We start from the raw sequence: 21394 nt of genomic DNA, 5'->3' as shown, positions 1-21394 counted from the left end.
TCAAATACTGTGTAATGCATTCAAGAATATAGCATAAATGAACCATTGTCCGGAATTATTACAACAAAGTACGGACTGGAACAGTTTTCACACATGTAACATGCACTGATGGTCTTTTAGGAAGAATGTTTTACGCTCATAATTTGTGTTGAGGAAATATAGGCAAAAAACCCAACTGTTTGCCTCAGTCAACAAGAAAGAATATTAAACTGTTGTGTGAAAATGGCACAGTTTTGCAGTGCTTCAAGAACACTTGTACAGTCGGACAAGTTTTGCATTTTTGGATATTGTTATAACAGCTAGAGTTTGAAAATGGATTCACAAAAGATATTGAGAACTATTTTAATATTATTGTCGCTGCTGATGGGCGATAACACTTTGCAAGGGCACTCTGCATTTTATGTTTTCCAATATTTTCCACAATTTTCAAACATCTTATTTTAGAATTTCTTTTCAAGGTTTTTCATAAAAACCTATCATGTTGTAAAATTTCTGGGAAGCTGCAGGAGGTTCAGCATCAGGAAATATGGAATCAGATTACAGGAAATCATAATTTTTGGTTCCAAAGATAGTGCACCCATTCCACCTAAAAATACAATTTTTGCCTTTAGAACAAGTACTGAAGTAATCATGAATATTACCAAAGCAGTAATGGAGTAATTAGGTTCCTATAGAGAAGCATATCATTTTATTGTGAAAGTCAATATTCTGTTGGTATTTGAAAGTTTCATATTTGTGGCACCAGAATGTTTTTCTCGGAATCTGATTCCACTTTTATGTTCTGTTTTCTTAAAGTTGGTTTAGCGAGAGAAATAATCAGTGGATGGAATTGCACAATTTTGATGAAAGTCATGAAAACAGTGTTCATATTTGATGGGATTTGATATTAATGGTAAGTCTCTTTCACTGAATTCTTTATTTCCTGTAGTTTTTGAGCAATGTCGTAATGAGCTCCCTTCCTGTCCATATTTTGCTCAACACAAGATCATGGTCTTTCTGTCAAAACTGCCGAGTCTTTCTTCTCAAGATGACGTCTGTAAAGGAAAGTGGCATAATGCTTTGATGAGGTTTTATTATTAATATTTCTGTCAGAACATGAATCTGTGATAATACCCTAGCTTTGTGTAGAGAGATTCTGTGTGAAGAAAATGGTTTACTCATTCTCTTACAATGCATATGCTGTGTGAAAAAGTGATTAGCAAAGATTTTATATGCCTAGAAAACAGCTACAAAGACAGTTAAATGAACTTCAACAATATCGCACAAATTTCAAGTCAGAAAACAACAGTGTAATAGCAGCCTTTGATATTTTAGAGACCGTATTGTTTCTCTCAGCACTTCAAGACAAACACAATACTTCATCTAGAAGGGTGAAACAATCTTTTACAGAAATAGCAACACATCCAGAAAATATTTATTTCTAGTAATATTTTGTTCTTGTGCAGACAGTAATTGATTTTATTCCCACTATTTACAGTATTTTTTTTAACCCCTTAAAACCTAGTCCCCTCCAATCCCCTTTTCTTGAATTTCATATTGTTATCCCTATGTATAAAAGGCAATGTATTTCTTTAGGATGCTAAATTTTGTTAGGGGTGTGCATCCCTCCCTGGCTTCCATTGATGGCAGTAATGGTGCATGGGACAAATTTAACCTGTTTCATACAAAGGGGTGTACAGAGTTATGTCCCTTAGTAATGTCAGGAAATCTTTATTAATGATCACACAGACAAATTGTTGATAATTAAGCCATTTCAATCCTAATGGTCATTGATGATAATGAAAGCTGGTGAATATATTAGGCCATTTATAAATGTCTTGGACAGCCTTGACAAGGCATGTTATCATTGGTTATTCAAGTAAGTTTGATTTTATGATTGTGAAGTTAACAGAGTTGCAGAGACCTAAGCTGAAAATGTTCACTAGACAATAGCATATAGTTTACCTTTAAAGGAAACGTTTTTGCGACGCCCCAAACCTGGAAATTCTGAAGTATCAGATGACCTGAATACTTCTGAAGTATTCATGATGTGTTGAAGGACCAGTAGGGCAAGGTAACATGATATGTCAGCCAACCTTTGGTATTCAGCAGAATCTCTATTGAACACTTGATGACTACATTCAAGGCCAAAGGGGCATTATTGCCAGAACCCTCCGTCACATGCACCATTACTGCTTCCCTGTGCTTCCATGCTTTGTTTAAAGCTGCCCCTAGACAGATTCTGTTTGAGGCTGGGTAGTTGTGCACGTCACTTGTAGCATTGTAAATGTGTACTCTAGGATAATCTGCCAAGTTCTGTCGAAACTCTCCTTGCCATGAGTCATGTGTTTGTTGCCAAGTTTGTTGTGTCTCTCACCGAAGCAACATCGCTCAAAGATTTTCAGAATATTTTGTTATGGAAGAAAACATCATAGTTGTTCCAGATTTGTTATTGATTTAATCATTGGGGACCAATTCTATTTTTAGTTTTACAAATCATTATGCAGAAAAAACATGTCTAACTAAAAATAGTTATGATTGATTGTGGCATTTTTTTAAACCCTCCTACAATAAAAATTTATCAATGAAGGTTAAAGCCAACTTTTGCTAGTTTCTGGCTAATTTGTGGTTAGGATTGTCTGTAAAACAAAAAATTAATTTTGCCTTGAGGAATAATTAAGTCAATGCTTTTTTGAGTTTTTTATTCTGATGGAAAATTACTCTGGTCTGACTGCTTCAGAAAATTATGACAATCTGTAAGAAATTAGGAAATAATACTGATTTGTCTATTTTCATGTGATTTTTTAAGGCATGATGTCTTAACATATTTTTGTCAATTAATTTCTGAGATTTTGACATGTATCATACAAAAATATGTATGGTTATCTCTATGCATACAGAACCCCACTTAATCGTTACCAGTGGTTTTCTGGCTTTTAGCTAGCCTAGATAAGTATGGTTAAAAATCGTGCAGTGGAAAGTGCATCTTAATGCATTGTTTTAATTGTATTATTGGATTAATTGAAAATATTATTTATCAAACTGGAAAAATGTTGAAAGTTGTTAAATAGGTTAATGGAACTTAAGGGGTGCAGACTGGAATTGGCACTAGCATGTTACACAAAGGTAATAGTTTTGATCGAATGCAAAAAAATGCTATATGTTGTGAAATTACTTATTCAGTCTTAAATAAGAGTTGGTAAGAGGTAGCTCAGTGGTTAAAGAGTTCGTTCATATAGAAGGCCAGGGTTCGATTCTGTACATGGGTACAATGTGTGAAGCCCTTATCTGGTGTAACCCACTGTGATGTTGCTGCATGTGTAAAACCATTCACTCACTGAAATACCAATGCAGATTTGGATTGGTCTGCAAGCCAGTCAGTTTGATATGGGTAGGCAGAGTTTCAGTTTTTCAGGGGGAATCTTCATGTTGTAGGAATATTAGCACTAAAATGTGTCAGATTATGTTGCATCCTTGTTATAATTATGACGATATTCTCTTGAAATTAAGATATGATTTGATTGGTGATCACTCATATTTTGAGGAGGTCATCCGTACATATTACAAAGGAACTTTATGAACGTTGGCAATGTCAATTCAATATGGGTGTAAAAATTTCCAGTCAATGAGAAGATTTGTTTACTTGATTACAAACAGTATAGTCCAATTTGAAAATGGAATTTAATGAGAAATCTATATGAAATTGGGTTTGTTGTATTTTGAAGGGTACCTGTTTGTGAGTCATGTTAAACTGTGTCTGATAACGTTGAGTCTCCTTCCTCTATGATACTAGGTATTGTAAGTACACAGCATACTCAAAACCTATGATAATCTGGCATGTATGCAAACATGTAGTGTATTTCATAGAATGAACTTAGCTGAAATCTTAACATCAATAGCCTTGTATGTGATATAGGATTCCGTCTTGTATGCCATACTGGACAACCTTAAGTCAACTTACATAATGTACATTTTTCTATGAAAAATTTCAGTCATGACTGCCAGTAGATATTCTGGTTCATTATGAATGCATCATCAATAAATATTTTATAATGTTCCAATTTTTGTCATTATTTCAAAGGTGATTTGTAAGATTAGTGAAATATACTTATCATGTATACTATGGTCTTATTTTTCATGACATTTATGGGTGGTCGTGACTGTCATGCAATTTGTATCATGACATAATTATCTGCTATTCATCCTCCTGCAGAAAACCAGAGACCAGTGATACTGACGCGTCATGTTCAAGAGGTTTAAGCCTGATTTTCAACATGGCCACCACCACAACAGCCATATTGAAAAAAAATGTATGATTGTGTCAGAAATGTCCGACTTTGTTCGTAGTGAAATGGAATGAAGTATGTGCACTGTAAGTTGTGTTTGCCAACTGGAACATTCCCCAGCTATACTTTCTTCACATAAGTTAGCTAAGACTTTCTTACAGACAAGTTAATGGATCTGACCAATATTATGCTTACCATGTGATAGACCGGAATTGGCAGATGCACCAAATCCTGACTGCCGTTCAGAAAATCTGAAGTCTTGGTAGTAATGATCTGTGATAACTTTGCATACTGAAAACACCCTAAACTACGACAAAGAATGTAAGTTAGTTGTAACATCTGTAGTTGTGGATGGTACATGTCATACAGGTATACTTTGGAAAGATATGCGGGGCAGTCCTCATGTGTGTCACTTTTCCTAAGTCACAGTGCGTGAGTTGTTTAAACCAGTAACGACATTGCAGCAATAATATGGTGGAGGACACCAGGAGTGAGATTCAGACATTACGGCCATGTGGGGCCTTCTGTGTGACGAGCACATGTTTTAACTACTTGGTAACGCCACATGGAAGTGAGACGCAGGTGGTTTGATCGGGGTCTTGGCAACAGATAACTAGCACGTGCAACAAGCCTAGTAATAGTCTTAGTTATCACAGACTGAATCCGGGAACTCGTGTGAAGGCCGTGATCGTCAGATCACAACATCTCGACAATAGGTTTGCCACAGTAAGCTCCACCAGAATAAAGTTGTTCAGAGGCAGGGTGTTAGCAATCAACCACGCACTTGAGATTTCCAAGCTGTTCGGTCATACACGGGATCTTTTTTTAACCCTGAGTACGCAAACATGCAAGGGTCAACCGTAAGCAGTGGAACCAAACTTCTCTTTCTAGAGGGTGTGTATGTGGCGCATTTGGCACTTACTAGTAACAGATCTTAAGAATGGAAGGTGGGGTTAAATGATGTTCAAGTTCATCCAGGTGTTGTGCTTATTTAGCAAATGTAAATACAATGTGACCGATTCTACTAGTCTTATCAGAAATCGACCTCTCTGGTGTGACACCTGTATGGTCGTGTACACGTGTCAGAGTTATTTCTCAAGCTTGTCAAAAGTTCAGCTATGCCGATTGTGTCCATGAGAAATTGCCTACGTAAGCAGATTGTTAAGTTGTTCATCTTAAACCAGACAGGCCAGGCGGGAAAGCGGGAAGAGCGCGGACAGACCAGAAGAAGGGCAAGCCATGAACAAGGAGTGACGAAGATGGACCGACCAACCAACCCAACCCATCTACAATGGAAGTGTCTGACCTCGCCGCCCGCCCCAAGTAGTCTCTATCGGACTCTGTGTAAACTTCGCCTTACCTCACATTCTTGTCATAAATAAATAAATAAATAAATAAATAAATAAATAAATAAATAAATAAATAAATAAATAAATAAATAAATAAATAAATAAATAAATAAATAAATAAATAAATAAATAAATAAATAAATAAATAAATAAATAAATAAATAAATAAATAAATAAATAAATAAATAAATAAATAAATAAATAAATAAATAAATAAATAAATAAATAAATAAATAAATAAATAAATAAATAAATAAATAAATAAATAAATAAATAAATAAATAAATAAATAAATAAATAAATAAATAAATAAATAAATAAATAGGCCTTTGGAGAGTGCCAGAGTGTGTTTCACAGGGCAGACGCTCTATTCACATAATATTGGATGCGGTGTCGTCAAAATGGAACCTAACAACTATGTCATGAGATTTAAGAGCCCAGTAACGACCAGCGTGTTTGAATAGTGTACATTTGTAATATGAAGCTTTTGGTTAAACCTAAACGTCTCGAATGGACGCGTAGGCGGAAACGTGACATTATGTTACTTTGAGTATTTGTTTAAATTTCCCCATGGCAGGGAATACAAAGGAAATGATTTACGTGGATGATTAATAATAAACTTAACTTTATGACTATCATTCTCTAGATGGAATGTTTGCAGTTTAACAACAAAGTGGACGTGCAGATGAGAGGTCCTTGCGGAAATATTTCAAAAGTTATGTCCCTGTTTATTCCAGTTTATTGCATGTTTAAAACGAAAATAAAATTGAATCAATGTTATTGCCATTTGCTACTGTTTGTGATATGTTTACTTTTCCGATTAGAATTTCAAACTTTAAAATTTTCTAAAAGTTTGGATATAAGGATTGTTCTGTGATAAGCATTACTTCTGTTTGGATAAAGCGTTTGGGAGACGGATTTTTTGTATGAGAACATGATCATGTCTTCCTCAGCTTCATAGGAGTAGGGGACTTTCATATTTTATTGCTGCTCAAGGTTTTGCTTGATTTAGATTATTATTTGAAAAAATCCCTTTTTATTCAAAAACGAAATTCGCTTTTTTATCCACCTTTCTGCAGTTGTCCAGATTATTGATTATTGTAGGTGAAATAAAACGGGACTTGCCTGTAAATGATATTAATTAATATTATTAAAAGTTTCATGTAACTTTCAAAAATGCAATATCATATTGGCCAAAGACCTCACCAGTCCTACAGTGCCCAGTTCCACAAAATGATCTTAGCTCTACGATGGCAGTAAGGCGATGTTAACGTATTGGAGGTACAATAACCTTATCACTAAGATCGCTTTATGGAACAGAGGCTACATTCACGAAGCAACCTGTACTAAGGGTAACCTGAACTTCCATTTTTTAACATTGCTCTGAGGTACCTTGGTGACTTGTGAAAGGACGTCTGTAGCCCTTCAATTAATTTTTTATTACTTTTTGTATTGTGGGTTTTGGCGTTTGTAGAGCGAATCCGTAAAACATCGAAAAGATAAAACGTTTTTCCCCACTCCATGTTATGAGACGCTGTCAGATTTTAAGTTGTTTTTGTCATTGAATCTCATGTGTCTTCCCAAACGTCCACAGCTTACGATGTCTGTCTAGGATCTTTCTTCATCAACTAGCGGTCCTCAGACGTCAGCTGCCTTACTTTACATGCTTTGTTCGAAAACTAGTTGACGCAGGATGTTTCTCAAAGAAAATGCAAAGTTCACAAAATGTATTTTTCAAAGGAAGCTATATAAAAAAAAGGAACTTTGACAGAGTGATCGTTTGAGTGTAAACATTATTTTACAGAGCTGTCTTTGATATTGAGAATAAAACAAACCAATGACACCGACAACTTGACTTTGATGTTTGGAACAAAGGGTTTCAGTGGAACCACTATGTGATGCATAAAACCAACACCTGGTCACCTTGCAGCTAGAACTTAGGAAATCATTGTTTGTTGTTTAACGGCGCTCTCGACAATATTACATCTATATATATAGACAGAACGTATAAAGTTAATCTTTCTTTTTGCATACGCCACCGACAGCATTATTCCAGCTGAACTTTCGAGTTTGGTCCAGACAACCCAGTAATCAACATCATGAGCATCGGCCTAAGCAAATGGGATCACTACGAAATATGGTAACCAAGTCAGCGAATCTGACCACCTGATCCTGTGATAGTCGCCTCTATCAGTTTAAGTAGATATCTATTACATCTTCACGGATTTTGGAAAATCTGCCAAGGCAGATCGGTTCCTGTTTCTTGACAGTTTTGGTGCCAGCCAAGTGGTTAAAGTGTACGCTCGTTATGTCGAGGGTCCTGTTTCTCCACAATGGTATAACTACAATCAAACCCCAGTGTCTCGAACTCGGTTGAGACGAATCCTTGGTTGTGTCGAACTAATATCGATCCTTTCCGATTCCCTTATATTTATCATTATTTCTCTACTGACTTTTGTGTCGAACACTTCCCATGGTCCCGACGAGGCCAACACAACGGGGTTTAACTGTATGTGTAGTTTGTTTCCGGTCTTGATGTCGTGATATAGGTAGAACGGTAAGCAGTGCCTCTTTACAGTGAGTGAGTTTAGTTTTACGCCACACTCACCAATATTCCAGCTATATGGCGGCGGTCTGTAAATAATCAAGTCTGGGCCAGACAATCCAGTGACCAACGCCCATTTACAGTCCATGTGAAGCGCGATGAGGGTTTAAAAAAGACGTTTGTCAGGCTGTCATTTATGACAATCTGATCCAACTGTTCTTTGCGACAACCATTTTCCTGAACACTCATAAACACCCTTGTGTATGTAAGTGTGTAAACGTTTCATAGTAGGCCTTTTACAGTTTATCGAAAATAGAACGAGGATAAAGACACCCTGCTTGTAAGCAACGTTATACAAACTGTGGTGACGTTGACGAGTAGATACCATCTACCCTCTGCTATATCATTTACTATGATCATTACTGGGCACCGTCCTTGAAATTAATCCACATGTTTACAATAAAGTCATCGAGAAGTGAGGCCACTGTAAGTGTGTGGGTGAATGAGTGGGTGGTTCAGCTTGATTTAACGTTGCTTTGAACAATAGTCATGTGACAAAACGGGATAACTTTGTGATCACAGAGGAAATGCTAAAGTAATTCAGGTCTGAAGTGGACAAGGGACAAGAATCCATGATGTCAAGTGTATGTTCCTCGACAGAAGTAATCCCTTAAATACACTGAATGGTGGTGAAATACAAGCAAACTTCTGACTCAACAGACCACCGATTGTGTAACTGTGTGATTGATAAGAGATGACGACGTTGTACGCCCTATATGACGGCCAGATGCTCCACGTGTGTCACTACAAGTGGTCACAGTTTCATGTCCGTTTGTGCAAGGTTCGTCCAAAATGGCAGCCTCAGGATGTCCCCACGATGTCTCATCGTGCAAACATGCCAGTGAGTAGTGTCATTTATTTTTACAAAAATACGAGTTGAAATACGGGAGATGAAAGCTAATTTCAACCAAATAGCTGACTTTCCAAATGTGCTTGGATCTATAGAGGATTTCATAATTCTGATCTACAGGGGATTTCAAAATTCCAATCAAAGCATAAAAAAGGATCAACATTTTCTTGTGTCTAGGAAAGGATTGGCATAAATGTTCAAATTGTGAATGGGCTCAAATGCAAACCACAAACATAGTTGCACAGTGGTCTGGTGCCATCCTCATATTTGGAATATGTGCAACCTGTAAAGTTGGCCAGGGTTAGTGGGAGATGATTAGTTGCTGGGAGAGAGTGGGTATGTATGTGCCCCATGGATGATGACCCCCATATTGAATCCACACAACATCTCTCAGCATAAAAACCGAAAGTGAGAGGACAATCGGCGTTTGGAACAAATATGGAGGGTCCAAGTGTTGCAAAATAATGTTGCAACGTCAATGCTGCACAATATGTGCATTGCAAATGGCCTACCACTTCATGAAGTACTTGATGCCAAAGAGGACGACGATGACTTTTTGATTCTCGGAAATCAATAACAAGGAAATGATTTTGTAGTTTGAAACAATTTACTTGAAACAATCTTTGCAAGGAAATGAAATTCGACATGTATTAACTGTGTAAATATTACGAAAAAAATATTTCATTTGCCATGATTTTAGTATTATTATAGCTTTCACAGTTGAAATATCTAATGAATATCATATGGATAAACCAATGAATATCATGTGGATTAGAAATAAAAAAGACAGAACGTTCAGAAGCCTTTACTAGCACATCACAAGTTCATGTAATCTTTATCCCTGTGGACGGCGATGTGTGGTAGTGTCTCTCCTCCTTGCTTGTTGGTGCTATTGCATCCCTCCTCTTGGTAGTAGAAAACAACGTCACTCAACAAGTCATTGAAACAGGCAGCGTACTCGTGGAATTGAATTGTCATTTTTATTTAGTTTCTTTATTTCAGTCTCTGCTCTTCAGCTTCAAACGTCTTTTTTCAACAGTCAATCGTTGATGCTCGATTTCCAGTCTTTCTTTTTCAGTTATTATTATTTCTTCCTCTTTGTTATTTTCTTTCATGATCTTCTGATATTTTCTTTGTTTTGTTGATGTCATCGATTTTGAGGACTCTCATTCAGCTATGACGTCTTCGGTAGCAACGTTTTTACAACTTCATCTACATACACATGATCCTCCACAACAGCTCTAGATGGCTTGCTGACAAATGTGTCAATGCCCCGTCAACACCTTCGATGGCGATGTCACCTGTAATCCAAACAGCAGATTGCTCTGTTTCGTCCAGGGTATCACAAACTTTACCGCCTCCAGTTTTCTTAGTTTCTTTTCTCCATAATGCTTCTTTTGTTTTAGCGGATGATTTTATCTGTTGTCATTTCTTTTTAATGTCCAAAAACTGTTGTTATAACTGGCGGATTTACGATATTCACGGCCTTGCAGATTTTTCCGAAGCCGTTTGTCCTTTGTTTTTTGGAAGAGTGACGTTGTCCGAAAATTTGTTGACTAAAACTCCAGTATGTCTAGAAAATTATTGTGCGAGAATCGATCTCTCTTCGTCTTCAAACCCAGCTTTCCGATTTTTCTTTCCCTCTGTGGGCTCGCCTGAAATATCCCGTCCCATTTCAACTAAATATCGGAACAAGCTTGACACCTAAGATTGGAAATTTCAAGAATCGTAGCAATGTGGACCATATCTAAACAGTTCTAACAAGATAGCGATGAAGATGTTGAATAGAGCGGCAGATTACCACTATTTTGCTGCAGTCACTTAACAAACTGTCGATAGTATTCTGAGTAAACTCATAAAGTTTCTCAACTTCATAAAAAGTACTAGTCACACGGATGGAACAGTACAAAATGTCACACGTAACTGTGGTTGTATTGCCCATAGTATGCTGAATTGTCGTGTTGTCTGCGATATCAACGTCTGCTAAAAACCACGTGATTTACAGGGAGTCCCACTGTCTTTAACCTTGCCTTAAGCGGTCTATGTATGTTTGGTATCGAGTTACGCTTTTTAAAGAAACCCCTGACGAACGCTTAAGGATTGTTTAGCGAATGCATTGTGATATTTGTGATATACTAATTTTCAACGACGTTGCTAAAGCGCTCGTTACCATGCGTTAGAAGCAGAGTTACGAGCCTCTTACCAGCCTGACTGCCGGGGAAACCTGAAACCCCCCTGTTGCATGATATATAATAATCTGTAATACATAATATTGATAATCATTCTCAGAGTACACCAAGGATTTGAACTCGACATCAACCGACCCTTCACAACTCAGAGGCATCAACAAAACTCGTGCTGCTGGAGAGGAGATTTAGACTCCGTCCGAATGAAATGTAAAATTTGCCTTTTATCTCTTCTTCTGTGTGAAAAAAACGTGCTTGAAAATAGACTGCGACGCCTCTATTTAACAGTTGAAGAACTTCAAATCCGTCTTTTATGTAACAGTCTTTTGCTGCTCGAATCCATACTTCTTGTGTGTACATTTAATATTGAAATCTGCACTAGAAGTAAAGAAACGTCCAAGTTGACACTTATTGGCAACCGGACTTTTACGTAAGAAAAAAATCCTGCATATTCCTTGTCGTTGAGAGACAAGGGTATTACGAAATCAATTTCAACAGGGCGGGGTGATTGATGGAAAGCTGTCTCTTTGGAGATGACCTACGTTAATCTCGACAAGCACGTGCCACTTGCTGTCAGCGCCATCTGGTGGTCGTTACTCTGGGCACATCAATGTAACGACAGTTGTCGCAAACTGAGTTGTTCTTTTATTCTGCAAATGTAATCTGTAACATGCTTTTCTATTGTAAGAGATTTTTTAAAGGTGAAAATATTGAATTTAGGATGAGGATGAGCGTTAAGAAGTCACGCCTGACGAGAAATCGTTTTCAAGTGTCTTAATTTCCACGTTAACTGACAAGCAATGGTGATTATCTTAGAGTGATGTTAAAGGGGCAACGATCACTGGCTTCATTCCGGGAATCTATCGCTACCTCAGAAATCTCATTAGCTGCCGTGAGACGAGTTACGGACGAGGAGTGGATGAGTGAATTTAGTTTTACGCCGCACTAAGCAATATTCCCGCTATATGGCGGCGGTCTGTAAATAAAAGGGTTTTGATCAAACAATACAATGATCAACAGCATGAGCATCAATCTGCGCAATTGGGAACCTATGTCATGTGTCAACCAAGTCAGCGTGCCTGACCACCCGATCCCTTTAGTGGTCTCTTATGGCAAGCATGGCTTGCTGAAGGCCTGTTCTACCCCGGGCCTTTAGGGAACGATTTACGGACGACTGCAGCTGAGTATAACATGGGACTGGGTTTCTGTCTGCGAGGTCAGAGGTCATAAACTTTAAGAAAATGTTTATACGTACACTCGTAATCTATTGAAATGTAAAGAATATATACTTTCAGACACATGGTTGATTAATACAACTGAATATATTTTTGCTGGACACATCCTCGATGATGAGGGGTTTAATGTCTGCATTCTTACAATCCTGAATCTAGTCGCATCCTCAGCTCTGATTTGGAATGATGATGGTTTTTACCGCTTTTAACAATATTCCAGCAATATCACGGTGAGGGACACTAAAAACAGGCTTGAAGGCATACTATCCATTGTACCCAACCTGAGTTTTCGGTGTAATGAGCGAACACTTTGATCACATTTCTTGCCAGAATGTATTTACTTAAAAATAACTTTGCAAATCGACTATAAAATACAAATATGTGGACTTGTTAAATATGCATGAAATGCTTTACCCAGATCAAAAATAATTAAAAATAAAACGCTTTAATCACTAGGCTACCCCATGGTCTTAGGTCTGGAAGTGCGGCGCAAGTTTGCGAGAGTCATTTGATTTAGATGGCTATAAGGGGGAGATTCAAAACATAACACACCTTGCTATCGAGGACATAGTGGTCATAGTGAGCACTTTTGGAGCTAAGATATATTTGTAACTCGAATTGACAGTCCTACACACACCTACACACACACACACACACCTACACACACACACACACACACACACACACACACACACACACACACACACACACACACACACACACACACACCTTTAAAAGAAGCTGTATCCGCAACTGCCCACATCGTGGTTCTGTAGGAATACAGCCAGAGCTGTGTCTTGAATATGTACAGGAGTGGTCGACAGTGTGACAAGACCATTAACGCAGTCTGCTCAATAGCACGCTAGATCAATCATTGGTTCACGTGAAACACTTAACAAATCAAACTGGCAGACACAGTCACCGATCCATCTGTTCTCCGCGACCAGCATTTCTCCCTTCCACCTCAAACCTCGCATGGGTACTCTTAAATAATTCAGTTAAATTTCAGTAATCCAGAAAGCCGTCTTAAGGGTCGACGTAAGTGAGAAAGCCAATGGTTATCAAAAACAAATCCATCTCCAAGTCTCGTTAATCCAGACAACTGTTTTCCCTGACAATTTCCCTGGGCACTGTATAATATTCCGGATGAATGAGGTTTCACTACAATCCCCTATAACGTCTTTACAATCGTTGTGTGTTTTCGATAAACACGAATGACAAAGACGTTTATGTTTAAAGGTGTTGATTATCTGTGCGCTTTCTTTTCATTTTCCTTTCATGCATACCGACTCGTTGAAATACTCGTTGATGACTGTTGAAACCTGTCCTATGGTTTTACGCCGCTGTTAGCAATATTCCAGCAGTATCACGGACACCGGAAACGATCTTCGCATGCTGTACCAGTAGAATCCGGTCTACGGATACCACACCGTCCTTCTTTGTCATTGTTACCACCGACAGTTCAATACAGCAACATGTTGGTCAACTGTTCCATCCATGACATCCTAGGATATGAAAACAGAAAATAGTTGACTTATGTTATCTGTCTTTATTCAAGAAATAAACACTGCTGTTGTAGCCATTTATGAAACGGTGGTATAAAAATGGGCGTGGCTGGGGTGTTTCATAAGTAAATGTTTCACAAAATGTAATATCTAAATACACGGAACTAAATATTTCCTTCAGTCGACATACAGCTGCAGCAATAATTGAATATTTCTTATAAAAGAGTTTAGTAATCAGATACTTGTGTTTAGTGAGTTAGTGACTGCTATCGCTGCATTTAACTGTAAGCACACTTCTTGCAAGCTTAGAATGGGCTATAATCCCGAAGTAATACAAGCCCAGTCTAAGTAAACTAAGACTTCGTTACACTCCACCACTGAGTCTAACAAAACCTTATGGGAGGTCGCATCAGGTAACCTTTGAGTTCGACCAATCAGAACACAGCTCTCCAAATCGCGAAAGTGGACATTCGCACATACCTTTTGAACTTTTTATCTCGAAAAGGTTCGTACAAGAACGATTCCGAATGCTATTTAGCATACGATCGCACACGGCGGACGTTACAACCATGAAAACGGTGAGTAAACAGTCGCTGAAAACAGTATTTTTGGCAATATTCGAATATGTCATCTTGCGGAAATATTACCTAATGGTAACCATGTCATACTGCAGGTCAAATAATTGTGTTATATGCGGATTATTGTTTGTGGAGAGATCTGTGTCAGTGACCTGAATATTTTGTCCCTCCGATCCCTAAATAGTAGTCCTTGTCTGATTGAATCTATTAAATCTATTTAACCGTCTCGCTATTGATTGGACGGTCATAGGTCACTCAAACGTTACCTGACGCGACCTTCTACTTGGTTCTGTTAGATTCAGTGGTGGAGTGTAACGAATAACACTGAGACTAAGTTTACTTAGACTGGATACAAGTCCAACATATTTACAATATGATGAAACCCGAGAGTGAGTGAGTTTAGTTTCTACGCAATATAAAATTCAGCATTACCACAGCGGGTGAAACCAGAACTGGGTTTAAAAAATTGTACTCATGTAGGGTATTGAACCCCGGTCTTCGGCGTGACACTTTCACCACTAGGATACCCTACCACCCCTATGAAATCCAAGACCACGGATATGGAACTGAAACCATTAATGGGGACAAGCCGGGATTCAAACCCTTAACCATTCCACACGTCAAAGGGACGCAACTCTTCAAACTCATCAGAGGTCCAAAATGACTGAAGGGACCTAAAGAACAATCGTGTTTCGCTTGAGGACTTATGTACCCTGCTGATTTCGTCTGGGTCCATGCGTTCCTTAACACCCAGGTATTCTAATAGAAGTATCACATATAAATATTTTAAGAAATAATGCAAATAGTGTAACAGCAATTCGTATAAGAGACCTCTATTCACTTTGTGGAGTTGCGTCCCTTTTGAGTATCAGGATCCCATGATTGTGGTCTCATCTTGTTAACGTCTGATACATGCATCACACTGATGAAAGTAATCATGTTCAAAGTAGCGTTAACCCTTTATTCACTCACTAACGCACTTAGCAATGAGGTTACAACATATTAAGATTGTGACGGGGATCAATACAATCAACTTTGATTTTGAGGGACCTTGGTGTTCAAGTGATTGAAATGTCCGTTACATGTCAATTATGCATATAAAATTCCGAGTTTGCAATCATTTCCAAAAATGTTACGAAGCAATTGCGAGAAGATAAAACATTTTTTCTTTTATACATTGATGTCAAAGATGTGCGATCTTAGGTACCATCAACTAACTGTACATTTATTGACATGAGTGAGTGAGCATGGTTTTACTCCGCTTTTAGCAGTATTCCTACAATATTGACACCAGTGTGGGAAATCGAACTCGGGCCTCGGAGTGGCGAGCGAACGCTTTAACCACTAGGCTAACCAACAATGGTGTTTATCGCTGCTTCAAGCAGTGGTTTGGCAATATCACGGCGTCTCAGCGATGCAATGTTTAGTCTTTTCCTTCTTTGCTGATTTAAAGCTGATAAAACTATCAGGAGGAATCCGGGTCCGAACATAGGTAACAGGATCCAGATAAACCTAAGAGACGCAACTCTGAACCACAGTTAGGAGCACCTCATGAATCATGTTTACTTAACACAGGGATCACAAGTTTTGAGCCTACCAATGTAGTCAAACACCATTGTATCTAAGGTGAAGGGACCTGCACTGACACTTCGAGTTATTTGAACTTGGACACAAACAGAAAATGATGACTATCAGAAATACGCAGGGGCCAATTTTCACATCTAGACAAAAGGGGGCGGTGGGGTAGCCCAGTAGTTTAGACGTTCGTCACGCCGAAGACCCAGGTTCATTTCCCCATATGGTACTATGTGTGACGCCCATTTCTGGTGTCACCCGCCGTGATATTGCTGGAATATTGCTAAACGCGGTGTAAAACTAAACTCACTCACTCACTCTAGACAAAAGCAACAACATAATTCGACAACAAGACTGTTTGACTGCATTCCGTCAAAGTATTGCAGTACAGTTGGGGAGCCTAATAAATTAATCCAGTCTATATATTTGAGTGAAAATATATATAAAACAACAATCCATGCAACATTTGCACATCCAGACCAATCAGTTGAGACGATACTGAGACGAAGTCTCATGATTTATGTGTAAGACAAACAGCAAGAGACCAATTGTATTCAGGTTGAGATGGCAAAAAATAACATTCACATTAACATTAGAAAAAATGTATTTGATTGCGTGGGTAGGTAAACAGGACCTGTGTGAAATACGACCGTGTGTAAAGTAACAAGAAGCAAAACGGACATTCCCAAAAAGCATGTTATTGCTTTTAAAGTGAACCACTCTTCTTGATGCACCATTGTTGGCATGCGCTGTGACGCATATGTATGTTTTTGGCAACTGCAACCTTGGCAACGCGGATGTAAACATATAATGTTGAAATATTATCGTTAAAAACATGTTCTTGATAATGGAATGGTAAGAGATACAAATACGAATACAGGCACGTTTTATGGTATATGGTGTTTAAAATATCCACAACAGTGTGATGGCGCCATGTTACAGATGTACTTTCTTAAGTTGTTGGATTAATTCGTGTACGCAGCTTGGGAAGTGAATTAAAAAAGATTGAACCAGTAATGATCCGGGTTGGAACCGGTTTTCAGAGACTCATGCTTGTCGTAGGTGGCGACTAACGGCATCTGGTGGTTAGACTTGCTGACTTTGTTGACACATGCCACCCTGTCCATATTTCGTGAATCGATGATCATGATCACAGGATTGTCTGGTCCAGATTGGATTTTGTTACTGGCCTTCGCTATATAGCTGAAATATTCCTGGTTGTGGCCTTAAACAATAGCCAAAGAAATAAGATCCACAAGTAATGACTGAGTGGTAGACAGTTCATCAAACATACTACGTGTATCTTTACATAATTTGCAAGTCAAGCTTCATAGAAGAAAGACACAACGCTTTTTCGACCTAACAGCTACATGTGTACTTCGACTAACGTTGTTTCAATCCTTAACCCGTAATTGAGAGAGTTGGATTTATAAAGCAAACTTTAATGATAAATTAAAAACAACTTTGCCGGGACTCAAAAAGTAGTCCGGATTACTGAGAAGAACGGTTTACAAAGAGTCCGGATTTGACAGATTCCACTGTACTTAGAATATACAGCTGTTAAGAATAGCCACTTGTAAAAAGCGACACGCACAACTCTTCAGTAGGTTGGAGGATACTATTTCTCATAATCATTACGCTTCAAGTACCATAAAAAGAAATGTTTCTTCTGTCCTCCCAGTAAACGGAAGTACGTCGTTTGTTTTTGCCAACTTTAACCCCACCCCTAACCGCGAAATTCGTCAGTTGTCATCTGCCATAAATGAAAATAAAGTACCGACCGTTAAAATGGGTCTAGTGTTTTTCTAGTGAAGTGAAATTATTTAGCAAGTAACGTACATATCAAACACGGACAGGTTGTAAAGCTGGTGTGCATCTTAGAAGTAGAAGGGGGCCACATTAAGCTCTTGAACCTGGAAACACAATGTGATACACCACACAACTCAAATTGTACATTGTAAAGGTGATGATGATGATTATATGATGATGATGATGATGATGTTTCGTGAGGTCACAACCAAGTATGTGTAGAAATAGCCCAAAAAATAATATCTTTTGATAGGTGCTTTCCAAACAGGAAAAATACAAGAATGACATGTAAAGAAATCCACATCAAAATAGACTTCGTGAAAAAGGTTGGAATCACTCGTTCAGTAAGGCCACAACAAGCTATATCCTTCTGTAGCCTCTACCTAGATTTTAATTTCAATACCACTGTTTGGCAAGAATCCGAGGCCTTTATCTAATCACAAGTAATTACGATCAATGTAATTTTACCTATAACAACGTCCGGCTGTTGTGCTGTATTCTACAAGGTGTTGCATCAAGCGGTATGTTTTATGTCCCATGAAAGCACATCAAACAACTACACAGAAGCGAGGGTTGTGATATAAGCACAATTAAATGGAGGTACATATGAACATTGTTCTTTGGCAACCTGAACATTTTAGAAGTGGATCACATACGTAGGGACTTCTCGTAGTTATCTTATAGTTCCATCTTTGCAGGAGCTTTTAATTGAGTTTGCACATTGTGATATACCCGAATGCGACTTTAAACAACAGCCATCAAGCAAACAAACGAACAAACAAACTTCATACGCCTAATTTCTGAGAAGACACTGTTCCTCCGTATCGCTGTTTTGCTCTGGCTCATTTTTACACCGAAAATTTACTTTGACGCTGAAATTGAACTGGGATGACATGCTGCTCTGTTAAATGAAAGGGAACTTAATATATACAGTATAATACTTTCAAAATGGCCATTGCTCTGTCACAGCCTTGTTGTTCTTAGTCTTGAGTTAAATATTACCAGATATTTAAATGTTTCGAGAAATCACAGATCGTGATGAAGGTGGCATGGGTGCTTACCTGAAACATTCCTTGTACATCCAACAAAACACATTTATATGTTCCTGGCATCTACTGATGTAAACGTAATTACTCAGCTGGCCACGTTTGTTTATAACGTTAGGTGTATCACAGATTGATATAAATAAGGTATCTACCAATTCTCATTGTATTATGTGAACACTGTCCGCTTGTGAACAGCATCCTTTATGCATGAATGAAACTGGGTAATGGAGGCCCCATTCGTATTTCGTTATTAGTTTAGTACACTGTTTTCAAATTAAATGGGATACAATCATTAGATGTAAATGCCTCGGATTTTAATCCAAGGCATGATCTTCGACCTGACTTCAGATTTTGGCTAAAACTGAAACCTCCAGGTGAGACGGATAATTGTGTTTTAAATGTGTTGAAAATAACCAGTACACATTGATTTCAATCACAATATGGTTATATCTGCTTAGAAAACTCTCTTGATCAGTAATTAAGTTTCTGATGACTTCAGTATTTTACTTCTGAACCGGGACCATTTCTAAAGAAGTGGTATTCGACCAACGGATTTGCTTTGGCCTAATGTACATCCTGAAGGTAGATCACCCGGAATATCACTTGGAGACACGTAAAGACAGTTCATGATATAGTCGTTGAGAGTGGCACCGTCTTTGACTTTAGGGATATCTTGAAACTAAGGTTTCTGGGATAATTAGGAAGTAATGGTCCGTCCCGATCACTGTTGCACATGTATGTTTTTTCACCCAGAGAGTCTTCCTACAGTCACACTGCCCACAGTCCAACACCACACAGTTTGCTGTAAGAACTATGATCCATTACATTCACAGTACACTAAGAAAATTCTTTTTCAAACACACTATCTTGTCTACAATCGTTATAATTCTTGGTCACATTGTTGAAGTTCCTATGTTTGCTTTACTTGTAATTTTTTTGTCCTTGGCACATCTTGCACTTGACAACAGATACACAAATTGACACCAGTCTGTGAAACATCAGCTTGTTTTTGACACCAATTTGTGATACACCAGATCGACCTTGACACACCTTGTTTGTGACACCAGACTGTGAAACATCAGCTTGTTCTTGACACAGATTATGAAACACCACTTTGTCCTTGACACCAGATTGTCAAACATCGCCTTGTCCTTGATATCACATTGTGAAATATCAGCTTGTTCTTGACACTAGATTGTAACACAGCAGCGTATTCTTGACACCAGATTGTGAAACACCACCTTGTCTTTGAGATCAGATTGTGAAGATTCAGCTTGTCCTTGGCACAAGACTGACAATAATCAGCTTGTCCTTTATATCACATTATTAACGGTCAAATTGTCATCGATACTAGACTGTCAGCTCTTCGTCGACCTAACCACCAACAGTCGCCTTGTCATCGATACTAGACTGTCAGCTCTTCGTCGACCTAACCACCAACAGTCGCCTTGTCATTGATACTAGACTGTCAGCTCTTCGTCGACCTAACCACCAACAGTCGCCTTGTCATCGATACTAGACTGTCAGCTCTTCGTCGACCTAACCACCAACAGTCGCCTTGTCATTGATACTAGACTGTCAGCTCTTCGTCGACCTAACCACCAACAGTCGCCTTGTCATTGATACTAGACTGTCAGCTCTTCGTCGACCTAACCACCAACAGTCGCCTTGTCATTGATACTAGACTGTCAGCTCTTCGTCGACCTAACCACCAACAGTCGCCTTGTCATTGATACTAGATTGTTAATAATTAGCTTATACTAGATTGTTAATAAGTAGCTTGACCTTGCGCGTGTCCTTCACACCAACGTTTTAAAAGTCAGACTGTATTTTATACCAGATTATCCTTGATACCTAGTTCACACCTCTTCGTGGTGAGTAAACATTTAGCCTTGTTGACAGATACGTAGTTGTAAGCATATCCTTGACGTGTGGTTAATATACAATGTAAGTTACGCTGGATCATCCTTGAGACAGAGTCACCACATTTTAGTTTGGTAGATGATGCACCAGTTTAAGCTGCCTTTGGTATCAGAACGACAGATGACAGACGGTACATGGAATCTGCAGATCGAATCCCTAGCGTGTACTCAAACAAAAACACAAAAATGGCAATAACGAGCTAGTCCTTGACACAAGATACTGATATTATTCTTTGACACATGATCCACATATTGCCCCTGACGACCTGATGCGTCTCTTAATGTTTTTGACAAATCACATTTTCCTTGAAACCTGCATCACATCATGCACTTGATTACGTTGTAATTCATTTTGTCATTGACGCATGCTTCACATTTTGCGTTTGACAGCCGATACTTGATGATGACATTTATCTTGACGCATGCTTCACATTTTGTGTTTGACAGCCGATACTAAGTAAACACATACTAA

Source organism: Haliotis asinina, chromosome 2 (genome assembly GCF_037392515.1).
Source record: "Haliotis asinina isolate JCU_RB_2024 chromosome 2, JCU_Hal_asi_v2, whole genome shotgun sequence".
Taxonomy (NCBI): domain Eukaryota; kingdom Metazoa; phylum Mollusca; class Gastropoda; order Lepetellida; family Haliotidae; genus Haliotis; species Haliotis asinina.
This window is presented reverse-complemented; position numbering follows the sequence as displayed.